The following is a 10823-nucleotide window of genomic DNA, read 5'->3' as shown; positions in this document are numbered from 1 at the left end:
GTCACATAACACGCCGGATGCACTCTTACACTTCATCCATCCAGCTCGTATTCTATGGTTGAGATCTCCATCTAATTCTCCGTTCTCTTGCAAGATAGATCCTAGGTAGCGAAAAAGGTCGCTTTTTGTGATCTTCGCTAGATTGCTCCGGTGATTAATGTGGATAAGTATATAAATGAATAGAGATAGGAAAGCAAACACAAGATGTATGTGGTTCACCCAGATTGGCTACGTCCACGGAATAGAAGAGTTCTCATTAATTGTGAAGGGTTTACACAATTACATAGGTTCAAGCTCTCCTTTAGTGAGTACAAGTGAATGATTTAGTACAAATGACATTAGGAAATATTGTGAGAGAATGATCTCGTAATCACGAAACTTCTAAGTATCGGAGTGTGGTATCGTCTTGACTTGCCTTATCTGTCTCATAGGTAGATGTGGCATCTTCTCTGGAAGTACTCTTCCTCCATCCAGGGGTGGTATCTTTAACTGGTGGAGATGCACAAGGTAATGTATCAATTTCACTTGAAGCTTACTTGTAGTTTTAGGCTTGGTCAAGCGCGATACAAACCATGTAGTAGGAGTCCCCCAAGTCGCCGAGCTAGGGGATCTGCTGAAAGAGGTGACAGACAAGGTAAGCAATCAGAGCTCCGGCTGATTGTTCACCTTCTCCCCATCTTGCAGCAGCATGAAGGATAAAGAGAAGAAAAATGAGAAGAGATGATATGGGATACTTTTGCTTTTGAAGAAGTAACTTTCCACAGGCTTATTCTTGAACTGAGCTGGAGGGTTTTCTGGTTTCCTCCAGAGCCGACTGAAGAATTTGAGGGTCAAAACAAGTCCATCAAGTCTAGAGTACGTTCGACCCTGCTGATATGGGATACTTTTGCTTTTGACAGAGTAATGGATGTATCGGCACGTGTGCTGTTACGCTTGTCTCCACATGCTTCCTTGTATCCTTCACACTTGCCCTATCTGTTCCTCAAGCAGATGCGGTATCTTCCCTGGAAACATAAGATGTTGAAGATGGGTACTCGAGAGCAATGCCAGGTAAGTAATCAGGTAAGGGGTTCCAGGCAGTCAGTTCGTGGCTGGAAGCTTGATTCCAAGTGCTGACTGATTGCTCTCTTTCTCCTTGTCTTGCAGGTAAAAACAAGGCCAAAGGAAAAGACAGGGAAAAAGCATGATATGGGATACTCTTGCTTTTAACCCTGATGATATGAGATATTCTTGCTCTAGTATAGCTTCTTTGCAGAGGTATTATCGGGGGGAAAGAAAGCTGAATATTTCAAAAGGCTTCGTTGGGAATGCCCTATCAGATATGAGGAAGGGTTGAGCATTTTTGCAGGTCTGCCTGTCCGTTGGGGATGGAGGTCGACATATATAGGAGTCTCCCTAACAACAAGTAGTAATGCTATTCCTTTACACTGCTTGGTCATAGCACGGTAGTAGGAGCTGCCAGCTTCACATGTTTTAACTCTGTCAGAGCACTTTGAAAAAGTGGTCTGTGGTATCTGGCTCTCGAGAAGTCTTCGACAGAATGCCCATAATTTCCGCAAAGCTGAGTGCGTGTGACAGGTGCTGACAAGGCTAGAAAAGTAGGTGCCTCATCGATTTCTGAGATCGGCCCTCGTGGTCTCTGAGCAGCCCAGCTTTTGAGAAAGCGAGCGTCTCTTCGATTGATTCGGAGAACGATGCATCTTCGATTTTTAAGAAAGCAATCATGCTGGGGGTATGGCTCTCGAGATTCGGGGAGCAGTGTCACTTCGATTATTGAGAAAGTAATCATGTTGGGAGTCTGGCTCTCGAGATTCGGAGGGCGGTGCCTCTTCGATTTTGGAGCAAGCAATCTTGTTGGGAGTGTTTTCTCGAATGTGAGTAAAGGTTGGGCATGTTTGCTAGTCTACCTTGCCACAAAGCACAGAGGTAGACACACAGGGATTTTCCAATTATCCAGCAATGGTACTGTTCCTTTACCCTCTCTTCGATTTTTGAGAAAGTAGTCATGTTGGGAGTCTGGCTCTCGAGATTCGGAGGACGGTGCCTCTTCGATTTTGGAGCAAGCAATCTTATTGGAAGTGTTTTCTCGAGTGTGAGTAAAGGTTGGGCATGTTTGCTAGTCTACCTTCCCACGAAGCACAGAGGTTGACACACAGGGACTTTCCAATTATCCAGCAGTGGTACTGTTCCTTTACCCTTGTGGGTAATAATATGGTAGCTAGACCTTCAAAATTTATGGGTCTAAACTTTGTTAGTGCTGTTTCTTTGCTATTCTTTTACCTTTCTTGGTCAGAGCGATGTAGTGGGAGCTGCAAGCTTTACGTGCTCAATTTTGGCAGAGAACTTTGGCAAAGTTATCTGTGGTACCCATGAGCTATTGTTGCGTGTGGGAAGTGGGTGATTGAACAGTAAGATTCATGTGTTTTCTACTTCCTCAGAAGTCTTCGACAGAATGCCTATAATTTCAGCAAAGTTGAGTGTGCGTGTGACAGGTGCTGACAAGGCTGGAAAAGTAAGTGCCTCTTCGATTTCTGAGATCGGCCATCGTGGTCTCTGAGGAGCCCAACTTTTGAGAAAGCGAGCGCCTCTTCGATTTCTGAGATCGGCCTTCGTGGTCTTTGAGCAGCCTAACTTTTGAGAAAGCAAACGCCTCTTCGATTTCTGAGATCAACCCTCGTGGTCTCTAAGCAGCCCAGCTTTTGAGAAAGCAAACGCCTCTTCGATTTCTGGGCAGGCGCCTCTTCGATTTCTGAAGCTCCGTCGAGTGCAGATTTTTATAGGGGCTGGCATTAAGTTCCAAAGCACACTTGAATCTCCACCAGTAGAAGCTCCATTCTCGCACTTCTAAGATCTTGTTTTGTCCAACCTCTTCTCTCTTCAACACCTTTGAAAATGTCTGGCCCCTCCGACCGTCGTTTTGACTTGAACCTTGTTGAAGAGGCAGCCCCGGCTTCTCCAGACAACATATGGCGCCCATCCTTCGTCTCCCCTACTGGTCCTCTTACCGTTGGGGATTCCGTGATGAAGAATGATATGACTGCTGCGGTGGTGGCCAGGAACCTTCTCACTCCCAAAGATAACAGACTACTTTCCAAACGGTCTGATGAGTTAGCTGTTAAGGATTCGCTGGCTCTCAGTGTTCAGTGTGCAGGTTCTGTGTCTAATATGGCCCAACGCCTATTTGCTCGAACCCGCCAAGTTGAATCATTGGCGGCTGAGGTGATGAGTCTCAAACAGGAGATTAGAGGGCTCAAGCATGAGAATAAACAGTTGCACCGGCTCGCACATGACTATGCTACAAACATGAAGAGGAAGCTTGACCAGATGAAGGAAACTGATGGTCAGGTTTTACTTGATCATCAGAGATTTGTGGGTTTGTTCCAAAGGCATTTATTGCCTTCGTCTTCTGGGGCTGTACCGCGTAATGAAGCTCCAAATGATCAACCTCTGATGCCTCCTCCTTCTAGGGTTCTGTCCAGTACTGAGGCTCCGAATGATCCCCCTCCGGTGCCTTCTCTTTCTGGGGCTCTACCGACTGCTGAGACTTCTCCTAAGCAACCCTTGTGAAGGCTCCCTCTTGTTTGTTTATTTTGACTCATGTATATGTACATATTTGTAGCTTATCGGGGATATCAATAAATAAGTTTTCCTTCATTTCAACGTATTATGTTAAATACACCAAAACCTTCTTCGCTAAGTTCTTTGAATTTTCTTTTGTTGAAGCTTGTATGTTGAAGCTTTCTGAGTGGAGCATGTAGGTTGGGGTAGTGTTCCCTTAATTTCCCGAGTGAGGAAAACTTCTCGGTTGGAGACTTGGAAAATCCAAGTTACTGAGTGGGATCGGCTATATGAATCTTAGAACGCCATTGTGCTCGGTCTTGTGTCATGTCCTTCGTTAGATCCAAGTACTTTAAGTCTTTTCTTAGAGTCTCTTCCAAAGTTTTCCTAGGTCTTCCTCTACCCCTTCGGCCCTGAACCTCTGTCCCATAGTCGCATCTTCTAATCGGAGTGTCAGTAGGCCTTCGTTGCACATGTCCAAACCACCGTAACCGATTTTCTCTCATCTTGCCTTCAATTTCGGCTACTCCTACTTTACCCCGGATATCCTCATTCTTAATCTTATCCTTTCTCGTGTGCCCACACATCCAACGAAGCATCCTCATCTCCGCTACACTCATTTTGTGTATGTGTTGATGCTTCACCGCCCAACATTCTGTGCCATTCAGCATCTCTCCATATGTTACAACTGACATACCCCGACCGAGATCGAGGCATGCTGGCCGTTACGTGAGAATGACGTAACCATGTGCACAGTGCGGAAGCAATACAGATAAGAGAAAATACGAATAAATAAAAACCAACTACAAGCAGTACTAATAAGATAAGCTGCTAGTGCAAATCTAAAAGTGAAATACACAATATGAGCGTAGATAGTCTAGGTGCAGTCTAGCAAGGCTATTATTAAATTACAACCCAAAGGTGAATCCTACTTTATGATGCACTGTCAGAACCACCTCCGGAAATCCTCGTGAACCACCAACAAGAGCTTTTACTTAGAACCTGGAGGGGCGAAAAACAAAAAGCGTGAGTGGACAAAAATAAAGTTTATCAAAATCATTTCACTTCTCAAAAGTTCTAACCTATCACCGTAAAAACTAAAGTAAATACTCATATATCTCAAAACCATGCTCAGCAAAAGTGATAATCATAAATATGCCAGAAGTATGCCATGTCAATATCCCATTATAACAACACAAGTAACTCAAGTGAATATCATCAGAAAACACATATATCACATAACAATTGGAACCACCTTGAGTGGTCTAAATGATAGAATCTATAGCTCAATAAGTATGCATGCACACGATTCAGAACCACATATAGTGGTCTGTACGACAGGGCTGGGTGTAAAATGAATATGCTTTAGTGCTACAATCACGTGAAGACTGTGCGAATGATCGCGGGTCACCTACGAGTCAGAACCACCTATAGTGGTCTGTACGACAAGCATGTGCACCTAACTTGGATCCAAGGTGAGCATATGGTGCGGGAGGTGAACATCAGGTGAAAGACTGTGCTCTAACTATGGCGGGAGCACTAACACCGGGGTGTAGGTTTATGAGTTCTCAACACATCTCACATATCATAATTTCACATCAACCATCTATAACTCACCTGGTACTTACCTGAGCGTCCACCACGTCGATTCACATATATAAGCAGTGTTCTAAAAATCGGCCTGCCCGGTGGGCTAGGCTTCAGTGGTGATTTTGGGCAAAACGTTCAATAAAACGGATAAGGTTTAGGCGGTCGACTAGGCGGCGCTAGGCGGTGCTAGGTGGCATGGTAGGTGGTTCCTCGTCTCTCTGCTCTATGTTTGTGCAAACTGCAAACCCAGAACATCTATATGCCTCTCATCGTGTAGCATCTCAGATTTGACCAGTATTGCAAACCCAAGACTTTTGTGTATGAAAATGGAGAAGTGCGGTGGTGGATAGGAGATGTGCGGTGGAGAGATGAAGGGATTGAGGGAGTTGTTTTAATTTGGAGGGATAGAGGGATATATTTTCGATGTTTGATTTGTGGGTTTTCAGGAAAAAAGAAAATGGAGGGATATAAATTGAAAAGACGAGGTAAAAGAGAAAATTTGAAAAGATGAAGAAGAAGAAGAAAAGTTTGAAATGTTTGAAAAGTCAGAATAAGAAGAAAAGTGAAAAGATGAAGAAGAAGATGGAGTGGAGAAAGAAAAGAGAAAAGTTTGAAAAATGAAGAGGAAGATGTAGAAAAAAAAAGTCTGAAAAGATGAAAAGATGTGAACGGGCAGTAGGGAACTTGGGAAAGTGAAAAAGTCTCTAAAAAGATGCATAGTTTGGCGTGGTGAAATGCACCAACCTTTGCCCATCACAAAATAAAGGGGTAAACAGTAATTACCCACTATCCCCTAATAAATAAATTATATAAATTATTTTGATAATATTTTATTATTTGTTTTTTTTAAAACAACACCCTATTACACTCTTGCATTATATTATTTTATTATTTTTCTTTTTATGATTAGAATAAGATAATCTTATATTATACTCTTATGTTTATATATGTATATTTTTTTTAAATAACGTATTTCTCAATATTTAATCATCTACTATAAAATAAATTTAACTAATTTATATGATATATAATATATTTATTCCAAGATATACAAGAATAGTTTTTTTGTAAATGTCAGTATGCACTTATTTCCAAAATATACAAGAAATTTACCTAAATCCGCTTAGGCCGCCTAGGCGCTAGGCGCCAGCCCATCGCCCAACTAGCGCCTAACATTTTTTAAAACCTTATATATAAGCAATTACTATATGCATAATATAAATATGAATATTTGGCATGGCATTTTAAAACACAATAATCACTTAACTTAATTTTTCTAGGAAAATATATTAAGCATATATATATACTGAAAACCAAAAGCCCACTCACTGATAAGTCGAAGGGTCATAGCCCCTAACCCTCGATTGGTTGCGCTCATCATTAGGATAGGTCTCACTTATATGCGAAATAACTGAATAAACGTCAATTAAAGCACACAACCAAAACTAGAGAATAACTTCTCATATAAAACTCAATTTTGGTATTTGAATATACCAACGTGATTTACACAACCTCACGAACATCACCATAATTTTAGAAAATTTTTCCGACCACCTACGCAACTTCACACGCCGGCCAAGGCACGGCCAGACGCGCGGCCACGCGTAGGGAATCCTGGCAGAATCTGTGATGCCGTTAGGAATATTCCGTTAAAAAGTAATAGAAACCATTAACTCTACCTGACGACGTCAGAATATTCCGTCAACCTTGATGGAATATTCTCTTGTCTTCTCGAATCAAGCGCCGATGACCGTCGTCGTCGTCGTCGGAAACTGGAGAAAATTTCAAACCAATATAACTCAATCATTTTTCATCCAAATTTCATGAAACTTGTTCCAAAATGAAGCTTATAACATAAAGAACAAAACCTTACTAAGATTGGGACCTGAAATCCTCGAGAACTCGTCAAAGAAGTTTCGATAATCCGACCAAACTTTGAACTCGTCGATCTCGACTTCCCGACGTCCAATTCACCTCATTTTTCTTCTCCAAGCTTCGTGGAGATGATCTAAAGCTCCCTATAAGCTTAAAATGCTCTGAATCCTTCACATTTACGTGTGCATGAACAATGCTCAAATCGGGTTCTCGGGTTTTCGAAGGTTTCACGAACAGAAAAGGTTACGAGTGTACTCAGGAGCTTGCAAGGAACACGATCATCACCTTCACCACCTTGATCTGTGCATGAACTGGTTGATTCACCAATTGACCGTACACTTGTACTGAAGAAGAAGAAAAACCGAGAGGGAAGAGAGAGAAAGAGGGTCAACGGGAGAGAGAGTATGTGTGTGGTCCTTATTGTCTTACAACCAACAAAAATAATTAGAACCTTTAGTTCTAATTGGGTCCAAAAGGTTAGGAAGAAAAATAAATGAATTCAAATGTTTAATTCCTTAGCTTATTACACCAATCACAATTCAACTCTCAAGGGTAGAATCGACATTCCACGCCATCGATACAAATATTTAGGGACGGGTTGTGACAACAAGTCTTATGTAATGAAGGGAATTTTGTCCAATTTTCTAAATCTAAAGGGTTTTGTGAAAACACGAGAATTCTCAAGAAGTGTATTTGAAATCAAGCACCATTAAATTAACTAAATAATTAAAGTGTTAAAATGCACCTATCGTAAACGATGATATCATTTGACGTTGTGTCGATTATCTCCATTTTTTTCAGCTTCCATCAGCTTTTGCATGTAGTTAAATATAAAGAGTACAAATGAAGTTATGGACTTAAAGTGGCAATATTTTAGACGTACTTAAATAGACATGCCAATTTTCCAAGAATGTTGTTGTAGTATAGTGGAAAGTATTCCTGCCTGTTACCCAGGTGATCCGAGTTTGATCCCCGGCAACGGCGATAATATCTTTATTTATTTATTTATTTTTTTTTCTTTCTTCAGATACAACCGACGATATGTCGTTGATATGATTTGTATTTTGGAAAGGGAACCCTATGGCCACGGGAACAAGTAGTAGGAAGACAAGAACAAAGAAGAAAGGAAGACTGTGAATCCGTTTCATTCCTTGTCCGTCTTTATTGTGTCTCTCCCGTCTTTGCTTTCCCATTCCATTTCCTTTCCTTTTGCTTTTCTGCGGCATTTCGTCAAGCAGGTTTTCTTCGGTGTGCCTTACAAGTTTCTTGGCCCGCATGCCTTCCTTTTTTAAAACAATTTTTACTGGGGCCCACCACCAGTTTTGTATTTCATATATTTTTTCTTTTCCAATTCTGGTATTAGGCTTTCTGGTGATGTTGTGCACCAATGGGGCCGTTGCGAACTGGTCACATTGGCTACAAGTTTCGATTTTTTATTTTTTTTTGGAAAAATCACATTACATTGGCTACATGTGAATATTTTATATTATTTTTTATAAAGATAATAAGACAAAAATAAATATTAATATAAAATATTGACGTGATTTAACCGTGACTACATAAACATGAGGGCATGGGACGGCACCGGAAAAAAAAGGGCAGACAATCCTTGTCCCAGACTAAGATTGGACGAGATCAGCTTATGGGCTGGTTTGGTATTGCTGTGGTTTGAAAAAAAGTTGTTTGTGCTGTGCTGTAAAAATAAGCAGTTGTGAAGAGAGATTTAATTACCACAATTTTTACTGGGGCCCACCACCAGTTTTGTATTTCATTTATTTTTTCTTTTCCAATTCTGGTATTAGGCATTCTGGTGATGTTGTGCACCAATGGGGCCGTTGCGAACTGGTCACATTGGCTACACGTTTCGATTTTTTTTTATTTTTTGGAAAAATCACATTACATTGGCTACACGTCAATATTTTATATTATTTTTTATAAAGATAATTAGATAAAAATAAATATTAATATAAAATATTAATGTGATTTAACCGTGACTACATAAACATGAGGGCATGGGAGGGCACCGGAAAAAAGAGGGTAGACAACCCTTGTCCCAGACTAAGATTGGACAAGATCAGCTTATGAGCTGGTTTGATATTGCTGTGGTTTGAAAAAAAGTTGTTTCTGCTGTGCTGTAAAAATAAGCAGTTGTAATTAGAGATTTAATTACCACAGATTGTCATGTTAGTTTTCAAGCCATTTTCATTAATTTTCCTTAGCATTAACTTAAGTTACAAACAAACTAAAATCCTAGTTGGTTAAATAGTATTTCTCCAAGTTCAATGAAAATTGATTATTGCAAAAAAACACATGCTCTTCTTCTTTTAACCAATCCAAGGTCGAATAAATTGGCTCTTGCTCTGAAATGTTTTGTAACAGCCCACATAGAACAATAAGCATGGAGATCATAGTGAGCTACAAAAAAAAAAAAAAAAAAAAAAAAGCAATTTATACCTTGATTAAGGAAAAAAACTTAAACTCGTTCAAATGTTGTTATGAGTATAAAATTAACAAATAAATAAGACAAAATTACCTAACAATTCAATCTCTATTCATTTCTTGATCCTCCCAAATTTTATTTCCATGGGATAATGAAGAGGTCAATTTTATTAGTCTTGAACTAATATTGTTTAAACCTCCGTACCTGGCAAAGAAAAACACATAAACAGAATGAAGCTAAACATCTTGTTCAAATCAATCTTGCAAGGAAAAAAAAATGGAAACTATAAAATGAACCTAGCAACACATATTCTGTAGTTTTTTTTTTTTTTTTTAAGGCTAATTTGATATTAAAACTGACCTAATTTGAGCCTCCAAATCATCAAGCTTGGTAGCATAATCTTACTAAACCAACTCCACAGCCTTTCTGTGTTCTTCTTTATTCATCCACTCCTCCCTCATTTTCTTCACCTCTTCGTTCAAGCCACGACTTGAGCTGTGGCCATTGCCAACATCCATGCTAATATTGACACTCTTAGAAGGGAACTATGACACATGATTTTACTTATGTTTTTCAACCCACTTTTTTAAATATATATCAAACTTAAAGAACAGAGAAGAAGCTAAACGCAAATATTCTATATGTTTACTCTTCCTCAATTTGGAATGCGTTGAGATTCCAAGTATGATATTGGAAGTGAACACAATAAAGCGATAAGATAAAAAGGCAGCAAATTAACCAAGATAGTGAAGAACATGAATAATTAAGATTACAATTGGGAAAAATCGAACCTGTATGACCACGCTACTGTTTGACAAACTCAATTTGTTCCTTCAAACATGCATATAAGCGTCTTTAGCCTTGTAAGATATATCACAGTAGCATATTTTGGCCAAATTTCTATCCCTAATGAAAAAACTTGTGTCAATAAAATTAATAAACAAAGAAAAAAGGATAAAAAGGTCGTACCCAGTGCACAAGGCTCCCGCTTTACGCAGGGTCTGGGAGAGGTGAATGTCGGCTAGCCTTACCCCCATTTTATGGAGAGGCTACTCATGGGCAAAAATATGCTACTGTGATATATCTTTTTTTTCATTCATTTATCCTTTTTTCTAATACTTTATAAGCAATCGTGGCCTAGAGTTATAAGAAAATTTGTTGGAAAAGGAAGAAGAACAAAAAAAGAAAAAAATGAGAGAGAAGAAAACCAACCTACATTTGAAGTACCAAATGATTTCGTTTGCCCGTTTAGGTTTCGCGTTACTTTTCCTCAACTCAATCCTCCACGTTCAATCTCTGATCACCACCAATCCCCAGATCCATGGCGATGGATTCAATGTATTTTTGTTGCTAAAATTAA

At 39.7% G+C, this 10823-nt stretch overlaps 1 long non-coding RNA gene and 1 pseudogene across 1 annotated transcript; one reads left to right on the top strand and one right to left on the bottom strand.

Annotated features, from left to right (window-relative positions):
• Nucleotides 1–8192: 8192 nt before the first annotated feature.
• Nucleotides 8193–10823, top strand: part of LOC126612379 (NEDD8-conjugating enzyme Ubc12-like) — a 46288-nt pseudogene continuing 43657 nt past the window's right edge.
• Nucleotides 9512–9892, bottom strand: LOC126612409 (uncharacterized). Its single transcript, XR_007619056.1, has 2 exons — nucleotides 9824–9892; nucleotides 9512–9667 (listed from the first exon to the last, which is right to left on the bottom strand). It is a non-coding gene; the product is annotated as an uncharacterized LOC126612409 (long non-coding RNA).

This window comes from Malus sylvestris, chromosome 17 (genome assembly GCF_916048215.2).
Source record: "Malus sylvestris chromosome 17, drMalSylv7.2, whole genome shotgun sequence".
NCBI classification, from domain to species: Eukaryota; Viridiplantae; Streptophyta; class Magnoliopsida; order Rosales; family Rosaceae; genus Malus; species Malus sylvestris.
Note: the sequence above shows the minus strand (reverse complement) of the source record. Positions and strands in the feature narration are given on the sequence as shown.